The sequence below is a fragment of the Lissotriton vulgaris genome, chromosome 7, assembly GCF_964263255.1.
Source record: "Lissotriton vulgaris chromosome 7, aLisVul1.2, whole genome shotgun sequence".
Lineage (NCBI taxonomy): Eukaryota > Metazoa > Chordata > Amphibia > Caudata > Salamandridae > Lissotriton > Lissotriton vulgaris.
This window is the reverse complement of record NC_141695.1, coordinates 676710729-676729669: the sequence shown is the minus strand read 5'-3', so window position 1 is coordinate 676729669 and position 18941 is coordinate 676710729. Positions and strand designations below refer to the sequence as shown.

The following is an 18941-nucleotide window of genomic DNA, read 5'->3' as shown; positions in this document are numbered from 1 at the left end:
ACAATAATAATAAAGTCCTCGGACAAAGGAGGAAATGTTGTTGTGCAAAATGTAACGGATTACATCACTGAAGCCAAAAGACAACTGAGCAATAGGGACCATTATGAACAACTATAAAAGAACTCAATGGAGGAATGGACAGAGGAATATCATTCTCTACGGTTGGGGTGGAAGGACAAAGGTCTGATCGACTTCGATGAATATTCATATTTGAAAACAGATAATCCCATCACAGCCACCATATACTTTTTACCAAAAGTACATAAAGCTCTCGTAAAACCACCTGGAAGACCGATCGTGAGTTCCATAGGGTCATTGTTAGAGACAACATCGAGATTCATTGATATATTCTTAATGAACTATGTAACTTCACTACCTTCATATCTGAGGGATACAATGGACTTCTTGAACAAAATCTCAGGAATTGAATGGAAGACGAACTATCTGATGGCAACACTAGATGTTGCTTTTCTTTACACTTCAATACTCCACGAGGATGGAATTAGAGCCATCAAGAAGATCTTGGAAACACGATCAGTGAGCCACTTGGAACACTCTGCAATGTTGATAGACATGCTAATCTACTGCCTGACACATACTGCCTTTCTTTTCTTGGGGGACCTACACCTGCAAAGGCAGGGGACCGCAATGGGGACATCTTTTGCTCCAACATATGCAAACCTTCTGATGGCCATCTGGGAGAACGAGGCCGTGGACTCAGAACAGAAGAAACATTTAAAAATCAAGTTCTGGTGTTGTTTCATCAACTACTTATTTGTCATCTGGGACTGAAGTGAAGAAGAGCTCCAAATATTTATTGATTCGCTGGAAAATAATGAATACAATCTCCATTTCACATCAACCATCAGCTCAACGAATCTCGTCTTCCTGGATGTAGAAACTTTTGTGAAGAATGACCGCCTATGTACTAAAATACATAGAAAACCTACATCTTGCAATAGCATACTCCATGCTAATAGCGGGCATCCAGTGAAGCTTACATGGAGCATTCCGTATGGACAGATGTTACGAGCTAAAAGAAACTGCTCTGAAATGAATGAATTGGAACAGGAAATAGAAGGAATGAGTCAACGATTCCGTGAAAGGGGCTACCCAGATGAAATCATTGAAACAGCGAAATCAAGGATGGATTTGAAGAAAAGATCAGATCTTCTAGCACCGGGAAGTGGCAAATCGAATGGAACTACTACCGAAACAGGAGGGACCAACAACGTGACTCGCTTGATCATGGATTTTAATAATCAGAGTGATAAACTAAAAAAGGCTCTACAGAGGAATTCGAACATCTTACTCCTTGATGAAACTCTGAAAGAAAACTCAACAGCATTTCCAAGTATCACATATAGGAAAATGTCATCCCTACGTGATATTCTAACTCTGAGTCGTTTACAAATTAAGCAACCAAAAAAGACCTCTTGGCTGACAACACCTGGATTCTGGAATTGCACCAAATATAAGGCCTGTGAGCATGGCGCAAATATCCCGGAATATAAATTGCAAAATGGAAGAACAGAGAAAATCAGGGACCACATAACTTGTGAATCAAAACATGTGGTCTACAGGCTTGTGTGTCCATGTGGAAAGTCCTACATAGGAAGCACCATAAATAAACTAAAACTAAGGATCCTCCAACACCTATGTGCGATCAAGAACGAGGACCCCAATTACCCCATGGCCAAACATTTTGCTGATTGACATCAAAGCAACCCCAATCTGTTTAAATAGTCAGGGATTAAGCTCAGTAAACCATCAGAGAGAGGGGGAGATCGTACATTACAACTACGCAAACTTGAATCAAAAATGATCCTGGGGATGGGGACAGAGTATCCATATGGACACAACCAAGATGCTGAACTGTTTGTACATCTGTAAATACATGATAAAAAGAATCCAGTTAAAAAACCTTGAACTCCAATATCTTGGGGCTATCTGTATATATCTGTATGTAGGTGTAAATATGTTAAAAAGTAGCGGTGAAGTCGCCAGATGAACATTGAATGAACTGATACACAAAAAAGAGCATGATGATTAAAAGACGAATGGGTTATCTTGACTGTGATGTAATATGTGAATAGATGGAGTTGATCTCAAACAGGAGTCCCTTAAATTGATATATTTTGCTGAAACATAAAGATGTACTTTACAATATGGACTGCAAATAGTTCAAGGAAAATAAGAATGAATTTCAAACCTGGACTCCAATTGAGGATACAGAAATCTGTAAATAATGTACATAGTCCCAGAGAATTGTAAATTTCCCGTAAGAACAAACCAAAAAAATCTTTCTTGGTGGAGAACACAGAATCTTGTATATAATGTGCATAGGCATCAAGAAATAAAAACCCTGATAAGTGATGGGATATGAATACGATGAATACATATTATTGGCCTAATACATACAATATAACCTTATAACTGCACGTTAGCATTGCATTATTCGCATAGCATTATTATTGTCAAGAGTGATTCACTGTAGTGCTGCCTAAACCTATTGGTATAACCAAAGCCATCTTGTTTCGTTTCTCTGTCTCCTAACGTGGTTTCCCTTAAACCACGTGATTAGGCTTTCTGCATGAAACCACTATGGCAGACCAAGCTGTCTGCCTTACTCGTTAGTTTGTAGCTTAGGGAAACCCAAGGTCACACCTGCCCTTCTTGTGGGATGCGCACATTCTAGCAGAGCCTGTTCCTGTCCTCTCCGAGCTACAGATAGAAAGGGAGGCACCTTACTGACCTGCCCCCGGAATAGCTTAGGCCCAGCTACTCGCAAGCAATTGTGCCTTATATGGGTCTTCCTGCTGGCTCACTGACAAGTTGTATCTTTCCTAGTAAGGTGATATCGTACTATGTGTGAATCGTATATATGCTTTGCTGTGCTTGTGTGTAAGCAGTCTCCTCTGCGCACCTCCGAGGGTCGTGTAGTCTGAGGCTCCCCTGTCAGGGCCTGTATCTGCAGAATAAATGATTGAACCTTCGCCATTGCCGACTGACTTATTATTTACGAATATGGTATATGGGCTATTGATGAGTATAGTCTAGTAGTGTAATATTTTGGTTCCTTCAGTTGGCGACTCCGCCGGGACTCCGCGATAGGGTCATCCCCTCCTGTAAACAGGAGTAGACGGGACAGGCAGGAGTTCTGGCCGAGTGGGTGGACGGAAATAGAATCCTGATTTGAAACACCCGTTTTGTGGTACGAAAACAAGAAATTCCACTCTTGAGCCTGGTATCCCTCCCAGCTGCTGAAGACCCTACGCCGGAGTCCTACGGGCTTAACCCGACAGAAGAACAGACTGTGTCGGTCTGTCTAGGAGTCGGCAGTGGAGAATTAGCAATCGACCTGGGTGCACCAGGTGAGTGAATTTCTGATTGTATTCGGATAAGAAACACTTAGAAGAAGTGTTTTCCTGGGTAGCGGTTAACTGCATTCTGAAGGTGGCCGGGGAAGCCGGACCACAAGGGAATCTGAGGATATGACGTTGCGGCGAAGTGGCTGCGCGGGTAGATGCCTCACGGACTTATTTGGTGAAAATTTGAGATTACACCTGGTGCCTTAGCGGGGTACTGAGTTACTCGCTCGGCCGAATCCTCTTCGCGAAAGCCCTGGGAGCAACTGGGTAGGCTAGGGTTATGGAGCTGCATGCCCAGACACCCGGCCCAACCAGAACAGGACCATGGGATGGCCTGTGAGAGGGTTCGTGGTTCGCCTACCATGTTATCTCAGAGCAGCCTAGCGACTGTTCCTTTTGTTGTTGAATTTTAATGGTCTGGAATTCTGTTGAAGCGGTTCCCCGAACTGGAGTCGACGGGCTCTGTTCGTCTGAAGACATGTCATCTGCATAGAATAAGTATTCAGTACTGAAAAAGTTATTGCCTTGCGACGCTTTACAGCACTTTATGGCGGGAAAATAGAGGAATATGAGAGTGTGAGTGGTGAAGAGGACGCGTCCGAATGTGAATGAATTTTTGGAGTATATGAATAGAATTGTGTGAACATTACATGTCTTGTAAAATATGTTTCGGGTGCTGCTGTCGGCGAAATAAACGTCTGGAAGAAAGACAGCCTGCCCCTCCCGAGGGCAGCCCCAGTTTTGATATGTATGTGAAACACGGTCTTACACCGATTTTGTTTAATACGATTTGGAATAAGTATACCAAAGATAATTCTGATTTGCAATGGCCTCTAATGGGGTCGCTTGATGAGAAAAAGATTAATTGCATCCAAAGCAAACTGTTTATGAAGAAAAGCCGTCAGTCGATGTTTGACTCCTTGAACCTATGGTTGAAGGAGGCACAACGACGACGGATAAGAGAAGAGAAATTGGGAAAACTTAAATCAGGACAGTCACCCAGAAAGCTATAGCTTATGATAAAGGAAAGGTGGAAGAAAATATCGCACAAATGGATAGACAGTTTCGCTTAGAGACTGATAAAAGTTATGTGACTCGACCAGAGACCGGAGATGAAATTGAGGATTTATTGGAAGCCCGACCACCCTCTCCTTATGCCCCACAAGGATTGAACCCAGCCGTGCCTTTGCTACGGACGGGTCAAATTGGAGCAGCATCGGCTGCGGGAGCACCGGTAACGGCTGCCACGGCCCCTGCTGATGGATCAGTACAAAGTGCGTTACTTCCCCCTCCCACTCCTCGACCAACTACCTCACCTTTGATATCCCTACAGCTGGACGAGGCTGTCCCTTCCCTTTCGCACCCTGTATTTCTCTCCTTTCCGACTCAAGCCGCTATAGATCCCCGATACTCGCTTGCCTAGATACCACACCCAAACGCCTTAGACCGGACTTGAGTGATCAGCGAGTCTACACTAGGTCGTCATTGGGTACGGAAGAAAGGAAGGCCATAGTGATTCAGGCATCCCAGTGGATGCGGAACTCCATTTACAACTTGGAGGACATTTGGAGTACCATGAAAGACTTTGAACCAGTTGCACAGCAACTGGCATTGGAGAATATGGCAATCCGATTGATTTCACTATGGGAGCAGTGTTTCGAGGAGGGAATATCCCCTCAGATACTGCGCGATATAAGAGATCGAGCTTTTAAATACCAATTACAAGCTGATGAAGTATATCAGAACGTAGCAGCTCTGGTGCAGTATCGCGAACGAATGCACCGGAAGTGCACTGATTGGGGAGCGCAGCACCCCATGAGAGAGGTACATCCCCTCTTTTATACTGAACTACCTGAATTAAAGGATGCCGGTGGCCAGGTGACTAGGGCTCGAGTGGATGCTAGGCTTCAGGAACAATGGGTTTATACCCCTTGGAAACAAAGCGAGGTCCTTACTCTAAAAGCTCAGCTTCCTGATCCCCGTAAAAATCCCACTGCTTACTATAAGGAATTGACTGAGGCCGCCAATTCTGCTATCATGACAATACCTGATATTGAGCTGTTCTTTGGCCTTTTGATCCCGGTAGATATTTGGAGACAAATACATGACACGGACCATGCCCCCGAGTTGGGAGGAACATGGGACAGTTGAAAACCTGGGACAAAGAACGAAAACCTGGAGAAAAACCTAGAGACGAGGTACTAGCAGTGCCGGCTAAGATTATTAAGTATATTCAAACTCTCCTCTCTCCTAGAAAAGTTGATTGGGACAAATTGACCGCCTGTAGACAGAAGAAGGATGAAAGCGTGTCACATTTCTTTACCAGGTTTGAGAAAGTCTTTATAGATTTTAGTGGGCAGGACCTATCCACGGAAGGCGGGATACGGTTGTTTGTAAATAGGTTTGTTACGAATTTGCTTCCCTAAGTTATGTCCCATCTCCAGGCAGCCGAGAGCACGTGGACTACGGCTGCCCCATCAGTGATTCTTAGTATGGCCCAATATTATGAACATCGAGAGAATGAAAGTAAAGAAAAGTCAGAAAAGAAGACGAAGGACTTGAAGACTAGGGTTCTGTTGCAGCAGGTTAGCAGAGGATAGAACTCCGGACGGGGAGGGCGTGGCTCATTCCAGAGGGGAGCAATGGCAGGAAGAGGTGGAGGAGGTTCCCCGAACATTGGCATAAATCAATGTTCCTAATGCAAACAGGAAGGGCACTGGAAGGCAGATTGCCCTCTGTGGCTGGCTAAGTATGGGGGTAATAGAGGACGAGGAAGGGGTCGAGGGAATATAGACTGTAATAGTATGATACGAGAAGATATGCACCGTGAGGATTCTCGAAAAAATTCTTTTGACAACGCCCAAGCCAGACAGTACTACAACGAAAATTACAGGTATGATGGGTACGACGGACAGGATTATGCATGAGACAGCCAAGGACAGAGCGGGGGCCACTTTACAGTACCAGTTGACCAGGAGGGACCTTATGTACAAGGGGAACTGTTGGGAACATCAGGAACATTTCTAGTGGATACTGGGGCAATGAATAGCTCAGTTGCCCCAATGCTGGTCCCAGGGGCTGCTCTGTCTGGCCAAAATAACGTTTCAGTAGGATTCTCTGGAATCCCGGTGGTAAACCCCATTTCTAAGCCTCTGCCCTTCACTGTAGGTCCCATTTCTATACATTCACCTTTTCTGTTGACTTCCAATTGTGGAGAAAACCTTTTGGGTCTGGATATTCTGAAAACGTTACATGCCCGGATTTTTTGTTCCCCCGACGGTGTCTATTTGATGTTACAAAAACCACCTCCTAATGCAGCCTAATATTTTGCCAAAAATGAAAACCTTCCCCCTGAATTCTCTATGATTCCTCAGACACTGTGGGCTACAGGAGATACAAATGTTGGCCTGTTAAGAATAGCTCCTGTGTCAATAACCTTGAAACCTAATGTCCAGCTGCCTCGCATTCCGCAGTATAAAATTTCACTAGAAGGTGAACAGGCCTTGTTACACATTATTCATGACCACATTCAGAAGGGGGTAGTTGAGGAGACAGCTGCTAACATTTGTAACAGTCCGATTTTACCAATTTTGAAAAAGACACCAGTTGATGGTGCCCCGGATTACAAAAATACTTATTGTTTTGCGATTGACCTTCGAGAGGTCAACAAAATTGTGGTCCCGCAATATCCGATAGTACCTGATATAACTGCTATTCTGACAATGGTTCCCCCTACAGCTGAGTATTTTTGAGTGATCGATTTAAAGAATGCCTTCTTTAGCATTCCAATTCACCCCGATAGCAGACATATCTTTGGATTCTCATTAGCTGGCCGAAGCTTCAGATTTACACGCACCCCTCAAGGCTATACAGAGAGTCCTAGAATTTATAGTCAAGCCTTGAAGGCAGTCCTTGATGAATTAATTTTACCAGCAGGGAACACAATCATCCAGTATGTGGATGATATTCTTGTGGCCTCCGACACGCAGGAAGGTTGCAAGGAAGCCACGGTTAAATTGTTACAACATTTGGCTACGAAGGGAAATAAAGTGTCCCTTTCTAAATTTCAGTATTGTCGACAGGAAGTGACCTACCTCGGCCACTTACTGTCGATAAGCGGGGAAACAATTGACTCCAGAGTGAATATCTGTAATTACTAACATGTCTGTCCCTCGTACTCAACGTGATGTTCGTGCTTTTCTTGGCATAACCTCTTACTGTCGCCAGTGGATTCCTAACTATTCACTTCTCTCTAAACCCTTGTTGCATTTGACAACCAAAGATGTGCATGAACCCTTACCCTGGACGGATGAATGTCAAGAAGCGTTTGATTCTTTAAAGTCTGCTCTTTGTTCTGCACCTGTCTTGGGTACTCCAGATTACCGAAAGCCTTTTTCACTTTATGTGCCTGAGGTGGACGGTTGTTCACTTTCAGTGTTAACACAGGGTTTTGGTGGGAAGCAAAGACCCTGTGCATTCTTTTCATCAGTCTTGGATAATGTTGCACGGGCCCTCCCAAGCTGCCTGAGGGCCACGGCTGCAGTAGCGGTGGCCATTCGGCAATCAGAGGGAATTGTTTTAAATACAGACCTCACAATCATGGTACCGCATGCTGTGGATATCCTTTTGGAAAGAACTAAGACCCAACACCTTACCAGTGCTAGATTAACAGGGTACGAGCTGACCTTGTTTGCACCTCATATTACTATTAAAAGATGTGCCACTCTGAACCCAGCCACATTACTATCTCTCCCTTCAAATGATGAAAAGGACGATGTCCAGGATTGTATATTTAGAACAGAAGAAGAAACGAAGGGACGTGTAGATCTTACTGACATCTCTTTATCTGAACCTCAAGGGGAGCTGTATGTGGATGGCTCTTGCTTTAAGATACCAGATGGCACTGCGACAGCTGCTTATGCTATCACAACATTAAAGACGGTGGTGGAGACCGCAAGGATCTCCCATCACTCAGCCCAGGCAGGTGAACTAATAGCCTTGTTAAGAGCATGTGAATTGAGTGAAGGGCTGAGGGTGAACATTTTCACGGACAGCCAGTACGCCTTTGGCGTTGCCCATAGTTTTGGGAGGCTTTGGAGGGAGTGGGGTTTCTTCACCACACAGGGCCAGAAAATCCAACATGCCACATTAATTGACCGATTGTTATTTGCATTGACATTATCAGAGAAAGTGGCCATTATTAAGTGCAGCGCCCATAAAAAAGTTGTTGATTCCACTGGATAAGGAAACGCCTTTGCTGATTCAGTAGCGAAAGAAACAGCTCAGACTAGAATGAACCCCATGTTCCCTAGCACATCGGCCCGATGGGTAGCAGAAACATCCCTGTTTGATAATACTATTGAAAGTGTGAGGGAACTACAGAAGGAAGCCACAATAGATGAAGTACAGAGATGGGAACAGGAAGTAGGAAAACTAGATAAGAATGATTGTTGGATAGATCTATCTGAAAAACAGTGATGGTTACTGCCCAATGCAGTAGTATATGCTGTAGTGACAATGGCCCATGGTCCAGCCCACATAGGTGTGAAAAGTATTTGTGCCATATTAGACCCAGTATGGAACAACCCAAACATTTCCAAAACTGCAGCACATATAGTAAAATATTGTCCGGTGTGTCTACGCCACAATCCTGGAGGTAGAGAATCTGGTTTGAGCGGGAATTTTGCCCCACCGTCCTTGACTTTTGAAGTAATACAAATCGATTACATTCAGATGGAAAGGGTAAACAATTTAAAATATGTATTAGTGGTGGTATATGTTTTTAGCAAATGGGTTGAAGCCTACCCTACTAAAGAAGCTACTGCAGTTGCCACTGCCAAAGCCCTGGTAAAGGAATACCTGCCCAGATATTGTTTGCCCCGTGTCATCTGGTCTGACAACGGGCCTCATTTTAATGCTCAGCTAGTACAGAGCGTTTGTAAAGGATTACAGATAAAACAGAAGTTCCATGCCACCAGATATCCCCAGTCAGCTGGACTAGTTGAAAAATATAATGGTACTCTGAAATAAAAAATGCCTAAAATCTGTGAGAGTACCGGATTGAATTGGCCCGACGCGCTTCCATTGGCATTGTTGTCCCTAAGAACCATCCCTCACACTAGAACTGGATTGTCACCTTACAAAGTGATTTTTAGCAGGCCCGCCAATGTGTGGGGAGTCCCCAGATCCCGATCCTTTAGGGATATTGATTATCCTCTGATGACAGATTACTTGTACGCCTTCACTATTTGCGTTCTATTCATCAACAGGTATCGGACACATTGCAGCCACTACCGGAGGGTCCTGGACATCGATTGGAACCTGGCCAGTGGGTACTGGTGAAGAACTACCAATGGAAATCCAGTTTGGAGCCCATATGGTCTGAGCCCTATCAGATCCTCCTGGCTACGAGAATGGCGGTGAAAGTGCATGGACAAAAGCAATGGATCCATGTCAGTCATCTGAAACGCCTGCCGCTGCCTTTGCCGTTTGATATACAAACCTGAGAAGGAATTCCGAGCCAGGAAGGAGAGCAGATTCAAAGCTTTGTGCCTTTTTCAGACGCCCAAGAAGTAGGGCAACCGAGTGAGGTGTTGCCCACAGGTGAAAGTGAGACAGCTCAACCAGTAGAGGGTGTCATTCCCGAGGCTCCACAAGTTTTGAATGCCTCAGATGCCCGTGCAGCTGAATTGTTTTCTGACCAAGAGCAACCTGGCCATTGTAAATACGACCTGCGGCCTGAACACAGCGCGGTACCCCAGTTCCCAAAGGTAGGAGCTATACAGAGACTTGAGTTGAGGAAGGTCGGATAGAATTACTGGGGTGCTGAGCGAGACACTGGACTGAACCCATTGAGAGCTTGGAACATTGTGCTAAATAGCTCTGTTCAGAAAGAAAGACTGAGTTAAGGGCCGCGGTCGTACTGCTGGAATATAAAGCTTGTTCTTTTTGATGAACGATAGGAGTCTACCTGTGAGGCTTTAACGGACACAGGGAGAGGATCCCTCAGTGGAAAGAAGAACCCTCTGGTGGTGTGCATGCTTTGTGGATACAAAGATTAGTTTTTGGACTTTTAGAGGGGATCCGAGTTAGAAATTGGACTTGTAAAGAGTATGTTTCCTTTTGCCCGATTTGTCATGGAGGATGAACAATCAATTGCCCATTGGCAGTATATTGATAATACACACTCATTTTCCGGATGGACCACCAGAGTGAAGGTGGCATTCGTGGCTTTTATTGTTGTAATTACGGTGATTTTAATGTGTGTATTTGTGTATCTAGAATTTCAGCATCCTGTACAGAAATTGTTAGGAACTACCCCTGCCCCAGAAGAACATCTCTTTTATTCCTTACCCCCACATAAGGCTAGACACAGAGAAACTTATGCAAAAAATGTTTTGATTGAAATGTTACATCAGACCCACAGCACCACCAACAAGATAAATTGTTGGGTCTGTGGGTTACTTCCATCAGTAATGCATCAACATGACCTGTTCATCTCCTTGCCCCTATCCCACTTAGCTAGCTGTGAAGCCTGGTTTCAAATATTATCATTAATGTATTCTCACTATATAGCTGATCCTCAGATATATACTGAAAAAGATTATGAGGCCATCCTGAAATATATAGAGCGACACCAAGGATTTGATGCTGAAGGAAATGGAGGAGAGGGATCCTTGGACCCAAGTGCTTGTATGAATGTATACACTGAATATGAAAATGCTACTTGGTTACAAGAGGAAATGCAGGATTTTGAACATTTCAACTCCACCATGTATTTTCAGCATTTTAAGGAACAGAATGTCACTAATGACAAGGCTTTGCCAATCCCCATTATAAATAGTACTTCCCCCTTTTGCATACAGGGACGAGGTCATGTTAGGGTAGGAAGCAGTAGATGCAATTACACATATACCTTGCATACATTCAGTACTCCTCCAGTGATTACTCCCCCAAACGTATATTTCGTGTGCGGTGAAAACACATATACTTGGCTTCCCCGGGGATGGGCAGGGCGGTGTTATCTCTCATTTCTTTACCCCGCAGTTTATATCGCCCCATCTGATTACCATAAGACCCATCAACTAGTTAGACGAGAAATAGAAACTAATCGAAGTATTAGGAGTTTTGATACTGATAGTACTGATCAGAAGAACACCTCCTTGCAACATTTTGAAGATATTTCCAAAGGTCTCACTCCCTTTTGGGGACCGATTTTCAATAGCCGTAGCATAAGATGCCTGTCGAGGATAGTGGAAAACGTTGTTCAGACCACCACTGGGATCTTGACCAATATTACTGTTGAACTTCAGGCTGCGAGGCTTGTTACGCTCCAGAACCGAATGGTTCTTAACGTCATCTTAGCAGATTGGGTGGAGCCTGTCGCGTGATCGGCAGCTCTTGCTGTGTTTTAATTCCTGATTTGGCCCCTACCATACACCTTGCTATTCAGAAACTACACCGGTTAGCTAGTGAAGCACATGTCGACAATGGTACTTGGTCTCTTAGTGGATGGTTCTGGGGTCTTTTATCTACCTGGGGTTGGAAGATATTCATGATTCTCGCTGGAGCCTTTGGAGTCATATTTACTTGCTGCCTATGTCTCCATTGTGGCCCTGCCTGTTGTTCTTTCTGTGCTGCTAAAATAACGTCTGCCTTGACCGTCTCTCGGCAGGCCAAGGTCGACAAACAGATGATTCAAAAAGAGATCTCAGATCTAATGCAGATCGATGAGGGTGTGTTTGTAGAGTAGAATTAGTTATATTGGCTATAATAGGCTAAAAGGGCCATCTGATGGGATATGAATACGATGAATACATATTATTGGCCTAATACATACAATATAACCTTATAACTGCACGTTGCATTATTCGTATAGCATTCACTGTAGTGCTGCCTAAACCTATTGGTATAACCGAAGCCATCTTGTTTTGTTTCTCTGTCTCCTAACGTGGTTTCCCTGTAACCACGTGATTAGGCTTTCTGCATGAAACCACTGTGGCAGACCTAGCTGTCTGCCTTACTCGTTAGTTTGTAGCTTAAGGAAACCCAAGGTCACACCTGTCCTTCTTGTGGGATGCGCACATTCTAGCAGAGCCCGTTCCTGTCCTCTCCGAGATACAGATAGAAAGGGAGGCACCTAACTGACTTGCCCCCGGAATAGCTTAGGCCCAGCTACTCGCAATCAATTGTGCCTTATATGGGTCTTCCTGCTGGCTCACTGACAAGTTGTATCTTTCCTAGTAAGGTGATATCGTACTATGTGTGAATTGTATATATGCTTTGCTGTGCTTGTGTGTAAGCAGTCTCCTCTGCGCACCTCCGAGGGTCGTGTAGGCTGAGGCTCGCCTGTCAGGGCCTGTATCTGCAGAATAAACAATTGAACCTTCTCCATTGCCGACTGACTTATTATTTACGAATACGGTATATGGGCTATTGGTGAGTATAGTCCAGTAGTGTAATATTTTGGTTCCTTCATAAGAACAATCAATTTTTGAAGAAAACGACGCAAAAAGGACATGATAAAAAAACAAAAATATTTTTTTGAAATATATATAATACTTTCCTATTTTGCTTCTTCATTGGTACTTTACTGTGAGTTAAATGTTTCTAGTCTGAATCCATAATATGCAGATAATAATGAAATGTAATCATTCAAAATAATGTAACACTTACATGTGATGTTTTATATTAAGAAAATGGCGACCTCCATTTTGCCATAGATTGTAAGCAAGGTTGACAGTCTAGAGGAATAATGGAAAGGGAAGAGAGTACCTGCACTAAGCCCTTTAAAAATGGTCTAGACTCCAGGGACTCTATGGTCCAGTAGAAGGCTAGGAGTAGCCGAAACGCGTAGGCCGTCCAATTTACTGCACCGAAACATTTGCACATGGTGTGTAAAATAAAATAATTTTGAAAAAACTTACCTGCTTGCTGTGCCATGACTTCCGCCGAGAGGGGATGAAGAGGCGAGAGGATTCTAAGATATATATATATGTATCCACAACAGACCCCTCCGGTTAAAGAAGAAGTTAGAGGCCACAACGGGGGATGTCTTGGAGGTCTTCAATACGACAACAGGCATGATGCAATTCGGCATGTAACACCTTCCTCAGATGCTGAACTTATCCCGGCACTGCTCCACACGCACCTTTGACTGCTGTTACAAAGTCCCATTGGTTCAAGCTTTACCCCAGGGTCCCATGGCCACACACCCTCTGTAGTTTTGGGCTCGAACTACAGATCCCAGCGTTCCCCATTACGGGGGGTTGCAGCACGGGGAAAGCAAAAGAATGTGTCCACCCCAAGAAGGCAATTATTGACCAGGGAGTTGAACAAATATCCAGATGGATGGCCTTGAATTGGAATGGTTGTCGTCAGGCCTCCTTGAGTCCCCACTGACATTCCAGCCCCTCACGTAGATGACAGGCGGGCTGTGAGCCGAGCTGCGATGATGCCCAACTTCTCGTAAAGTTATGAGCCGCTCTGACGGCAGCCCTGTCCTTGATCCACACTACAAGGCTGGCCGGAGTTACCAAATCCTTGGTGAAGTACAAGCACACAGCAGCCGCTGTCCCAGCAATACTACAGCCTCCTGATGGAACGGGGCCTCTAAAACACGCAACTGGGAAGCTTGTAAAATATCCACAACAGACTCCTCCGGGTAAAGAAGAGGTTAGAGGCCACAACGGGGATGTCTTGTTGGAGGTCTTTAATACGACAATAGGCATGGTGCATTTCAGCGAGTAACACCTTCCTCAGATGCATAAGTTATCCTGGCACTGCTCCACCACACCTTTGAATGCTGTAACAAAGTCCCATTGATTCAAGCTTCACCCCACGGTCACGTGGCCACACACCCTCTGTAGTTTCAGGCTCGAACTACAGATCCCAGAGTTCACCATTACGGGGAGTTGCAGCACGGGGGAAGCAAAAGAATGTGTCCAGCCCGAGTGGGCAATTAATGACCAGGGAGGTGAACAAATGTCCAGATGGACGGCCTTGGATTGAAATTGTTGTCCTCAGGCCTCCTCGAGTCCCCACTGACGTTCCAGCCCCTCACGTAGATGACAGGCGGGCTGTGAGCCGAGCTGCAATGATGCCCAACTCCTCGTAAAGTTACGAGCCGCACTGACGGCAGCCCTGTCCTTGATCCACACATCGAGGCGGGCCGGAGTTACCAAATCCTTGGTGAAGTACAAGCACACAGCAGCCGCTATCCCAGCAATACTCCGGCCTCTTGATGGAATGGGGCCTCTAAAACACACAACTGGGAAGCGTGTAAAATATCCACAACAGACCCCTCCGGTTAAAGAAGAAGTTAGAGGCCACAACGGGGGATGTCTTGGAGGTCTTTAATACGACAACAGGCATGATGCATTTCGGCGTGTAACGCCTTTCTCAGATGCCTAGGTTATCCCGGCACTGCTCCACCCGCACCTTTGAATGCTGTAACAAAGTCCCACTGGTTCAAGCTTTACCCCACGGTCATGTGGCCACACACCCTCTGTAGTTTTGGGCTCGATCTACAGATCCAAGAGTTCACCATTACAGGGGGTTGCAGCACGGGGGAAGCAAAAGAATGTGTCCAGCCCGAGTGGGCAATTATTGACCAGGGAGGTGAACAAATGTCCAGATGGATGGCCTTGAATTGGAATTGTTGTCATCAGGCTTCCTCGAGTCCCCTGAAAACCACATGAACCCAAAATCCTTGGGTGAAACTTCTTCAGATTCGTTCAATTTGAATGACGTCACGTTCTACCAAGCAAAATTCCATCCCTGTCTTTCCTCAATTCATCTCCGCCTACACCTCTCCTCTGTACACCACTCCACTGTATTAAACTCCAATGTACACCACTCCACTCTAAGCCACTTCACTATACGCTATTCCACTGTATGCAACTAGTCTACACCACTCAGTTCAACGCTATTCGACTACGCCACGCCACCTCACTCCACTGTACGCTATTTCACTGTACACTACTCCACTCTACACCACTTCACTCTGTGCTACTCCACTGTACGTCACTCCACTGTACTATTTTCAAGTCTACGAAACCCCACTCTACACTACTCCAGTGTACCCTACTCCCCTGTATGTTCCTCCTTTGTATGCTACTCCACTCAATGCCATTTCAGTGTATGCCACTCTGCTACACCACTCTATGCTACTCCCTGGTACGCCACTCCACTGTATGCTATTGCAGTATTTGCCACTCCACTCTACCGCACTTGACTCTATGCCACTCCATTCTACACCACTCCACTGTAAGCTATTCCACTGTATGCCACTCTACTCAACACCACTCCACTATACTCTATTCCACTGTACGCCAGTCCACTATATACCAGTCCAGTCAATCCCCTTCACTATATGCCACTCCACTCTACTCCACTGCATTCTATGTAAATGTTCCTGTACATAAATGCACTCCACCCCACTCCAGTGTACGCTATTCCAATCTATGTAACTCCACTATACTCCACTGCACCCTATTCCACTGTACATTACTTCATTCTATGCCCTTCAAACGTATGCTACTCCACTCTAAGTTATTCCAGTACACATCACTCCACTCCACTCCACTCCATTACACTTCACTGTACTCTGTTCAACAACACAGTACTCCACTTAACAACAGTCTACACCCCTCCACTCTACCACACTATATTCCACTCTATAGCACTACACTGTGCAAGGATGCAATGACAGTGTTCAGCACTCCACTTCACTCTACACCACTTTACAAAACTCTACTTCACTCTACGATAGCCTACACAACTCCTTCCATGCAGCTCCACCCCAAATTACTAGGAGTGGGATAGTTTTGAAAAACATGCAGGAAATGTGGGAAAGCCATAACTTTAAATAGGTCCATCATGGTAAGTGGCAGTGCTGCCCAATCCTCACTATCCCTTCTGTCCCTTTAAATAATATAGATACATTGAGTTCCCAGCCTAGAGAGGCATCCAGGGAAATCATGAGGCGTAAGTACTTGAAATGTGTTGTAGCCACCATCGTATTCAAGATCCCCCAAAAGCACACCCCACAAGAGGCAGGAGAACTAATTGATCCCAAACCTGAGCCCAGAAACCACGCTGAATACCTGCACCATCCAGCAGGCCCTGGGTTGTCAGCAGTGGACATACAATTAGAGATCATCAGCGTAGAGTGAAACTTGGTCCTAAGAACCACTGCACTACCAGAAGCTCCGCAGACCTGAATCCTTTCGTATTCACTCTGCTAGGGACTCAATCACCAGTGAAAACAAAAGGGATGACAGCAGACACCCCTGACAAGTCCCACAGACAATGAGAAAGGGCACCACCAAGGCACCATTAACCCAGATGCACGCACATGGTGAGGAATAAAACATTTTTACCACCACCCAGGAAACGCCAGCCAAAGGCCGTTCTGTGCAGTGCCCCAAGCATGAAGGGCCAATGAAAAGTGCCGAAAGCCTTGTGAAATTCTATAGTAATACAGCCTCCCACTCCAATTCACCTGAGTTCGCCACAGCAACCTGCAGGCACCAGAGACAGTGTAGAGAATCTCTACCTGGCATAAAACCATTTTGGTTACGTGTCACATGGGGGTCCTGAAACCACCAGGCATTCAGTCGCAAGACCTGCTCTGTCCACCCACCTGCCTAGTGAGCTCAGCTTCCAATGGGGAATGGTCAGAGTCGCCTGGGCAGAATCTGTACCTGGGAAATGGTAGTAACCTAGCTGGCTGCTCTAAAAAGACATTTCAACAAAAGAAGAGAGGTCTGGTCAGTTACAAGACTGCCACAGATCTGGAGCAAATGATGGAGGGGTAACACAATCACTCAATTTGAGTAGGAAGGCCCTCACACACCGACCTGGTCGGTGTCATGCTTCATCATCGGGCCCCACCGAAGAGACCGAGTGCCTCTTCGGTGTGCTACGACGCCAGAAAGACTGCGGAGCTGGTCGTGTGGGGAGGGCGTGATGTGAGTGAAAAATAATTAAAAGTGCCTAGGAGGGTATCAAAAAAAGTTTTTTAATGAGTGATCCCTAAGACACAGGTAAGTGGTATATGTGTCTGAATTTACGTGCCAAGGTTGTTAGGATTTGGTTAAATTCAGCTAGATACCACAGAGTTAAATTAATCAGTCAACATGTTTCTGCCGTACTAGTGGTATAGATTCACCAAGGCATTCTTCAGGACTATACCCCGGCGGTATGGACACTCGCTACTAGCACCATGGGTCTCGGGAGGAGGATTGGAGCGCGCCTGGCACATCGCCCTCAGTGCTCTCAACCCGCGTCTTAACCTTCAAGAATCCTCAGAACCGGACCGATGTGCCAGGCGCGCTCCAATCCTCCTCCCGAGACCCATGGTGCTAGTAGCGCCCTGTTTTAAAAGTGCTGAAACACCCCTGAATTTGGGGCTTTTTTCTTAGAATGAGCATCAAGCTCTTCTAATTTTAAGCACTTTTTTCACCTTTTCTTTTTCACTTTCACGTCCCCAGGTCAGGGTGGACTATTAGAGTGTCCATACCGCCGGGGTATAGTCCTGAAGAATGCCTTGGTGAATCTATACCACTAGTACGGCAGAAACATGTTGACTGATTAATTTAACTCTGTGGTATCTAGCTGAATTTAACCAAGTCCTAACAACCTTGGCACGTAAATTCAGACACATATACCACTTACCTGTGTCTTAGGGATCACTCATTAAAAAACTTTTTTTGATACCCTCCTAGGCACTTTTAATTATTTTTCACTCACATCACGCCCTCCCCACACGACCAGCTCCGCAGTCTTTCTGGCGTCGTAGCACACCGAAGAGGCACTCGGTCTCTTCGGTGGGGCCCGATGATGAAGCATGACACCGACCAGGTCGGTGTGTGAGGGCCTTCCTACTCAAATTGAGTGATTGTGTTACCCCTCCATCATTTGCTCCAGATCTGTGGCAGTCTTGTAACTGACCAGACCTCTCTTCTTTTGTTGAAATACATTTAACCGGGGATTAAGAGAGTTTCCTCGATTCTCCCTACCTCTCCCTTTGTTGAAATATTGCTCTAAAAAGATGTCAATACGAGAAAATGAGTGATGTGCAGCTGTACTGTGAGTCTATTGCTATACCTTTGAGTGCCATCTACACCATACATCAAATAATCACAGCAATATTCCCAAGTTGGCCAAGCAGGATTTCTTACTTGTGCACATGAAGCTAAAAACATCCAATTCAAGTCCATTACAGTATTAAAGTCTCCGCCAATAACCGATACCGCCAAATGCAAACTGAGAACCAAATTTGATAAGCTTTCCAAAGCATCCACAAGTAAACCAGGCAGTGTACATAAACTAAAGAGATCCCAGTACATCCATTCCAACAATCTCATATCAAAACGTACCTGCCCAGTGGACCTGACTGGATTGTAATGGATGTGGTGTTGGAGCAGGCCTCAGCCTGACCCACCAGTGCAAGGGGTTCGCCCTTCTCTGCACAAGTCCTCAGACCAATAGGAAGAAGTTGGCACAGAAACTGGAATAGAAAAGTAACGTTTATTACACCTCATGAGGTGGTGCTACGGTTCAAAC

At 45.3% G+C, this 18941-nt stretch overlaps 1 long non-coding RNA gene across 1 annotated transcript in view; it reads left to right on the top strand.

Annotated features, from left to right (window-relative positions):
* The window catches only part of LOC147702230 (uncharacterized), a 53322-nt gene extending 40691 nt beyond the window's left edge, over positions 1-12631 (top strand). Inside the window, exon 3 of the long non-coding RNA XR_015297216.1 lies at positions 9641-12631. This is a non-coding gene — a long non-coding RNA (uncharacterized LOC147702230). The remainder of the gene's footprint in view (positions 1-9640) is intronic.
* The last annotated feature ends 6310 nt before the right edge of the window (positions 12632-18941 follow it).